Here is a 1,365-nt window from a genome sequence, read left to right as displayed (position 1 = left end):
AACATCATGCCATCCCCATCCATGCTGAGCACCCTTGTGGAGGGCAACATCCAAAGGCACTGGGTTTAGCTTCCCTGCAGAGATGCAGAGGTGAGTTGTGAAAGTCCAATCAGTGAGGGCACAGGGACACCGTGCTGCTGCTGCAGCCCAGAGTAGGACCTGCTTCTTTCTGCAAGGCAGAGCAAGTCCTTGGGGCTGGGGGTGCAGCCAGGTGGCTGTAACACTGCCAAGCTCACCCTCTGATGGCTCTGGGGCTGCTCCTACAGGTATCAAACCATACTGGAATTTAGGGACCACAACCAGTGGTGGTTTGGAAGTTGAGGCAGTTCGTGGGGGGAAGGGAGGCTTTTGTAGAGGCCAACCTCAGCTTTACAGCTCTGTTTGCTTCCCACTCAGCTTTCAACCCCCCTCCTCCCTTACAGGTTCTCCCCCGCCCAGCTTTGCTCTTAAATCTGTCACATTTTGCTTGGTTTAACCTCAAAATACGAGACAGACCTGAGTGAGCAAACCCTGGGCCAGAAAGCACAGCAGCTTTGCAGCTGGATCCATTACCTGGGGAGCAGAAATTCCCAGCACGTTCAGTGCACGTGAACCACACACATCAGGAGGAAAAAAAGAAAACCACCCTGCAATGGGAGCCGGTGGGAAAAGCATGTGGGATGGTGAGAGGTCTGAGTGCTGCTCATTCCAGGGGATCCCCGCCAGCACCTGCATGTCATTTGTCTTCTTTTATTGCCCTTCCTCAGCTTCTGGCTGCATTGTACTGCAAAGCCTGATACCCCCTTTGGGAAGAGACATTCTCCTGTGCTTGAGAATGCAATGCTGCAGCCAGATAGATGGAGGGTCTGCAACCAGAGATGGGATGGGAGCACTTCTCACCGTGGCGGGATGCATTCGCCCCATGCTAATCCCTCAGCCCTATTTTCCTCCCAGCGTGGAGAAACAAATCACTGTGCTTAATCTCCTTTTCCAGCCTCCAGACCACACTGGGGCTCAGGTCCAGGTGAGAGTTCTCCTAATACGGTGCCATTTGCCCATGGTGGAGCAATAGAGAGCTGCACAGTCACTGCAAACCGAGGGCCGTGGCACAGAGATGAGCACAGGGGCTGTGCACAGTGTGTGTGCATGAGCACAATGCTCACATCTGTGACCTAGGATTTTTCCCACTGGCACAGGTGCTGTGCACCGACCCCAGATCCATCCCTGCACCTTTCCCCTCCCCTTCCAGCCCCTGATCTCCACACCAGGAAGAGGAGAACAGGACGGAGGTGAGGTTCAGAATAGCTTCACCCCATTCTCTTCCAACCTGGCAGCCTCCAGAGCCCTCCGGATGGAATGGGATGAGATGGGATAGGATGGGGTGGG

Source organism: Meleagris gallopavo, chromosome 23 (genome assembly GCF_000146605.3).
Source record: "Meleagris gallopavo isolate NT-WF06-2002-E0010 breed Aviagen turkey brand Nicholas breeding stock chromosome 23, Turkey_5.1, whole genome shotgun sequence".
Classification (NCBI taxonomy): domain Eukaryota; kingdom Metazoa; phylum Chordata; class Aves; order Galliformes; family Phasianidae; genus Meleagris; species Meleagris gallopavo.
Note: the sequence above shows the minus strand (reverse complement) of the source record.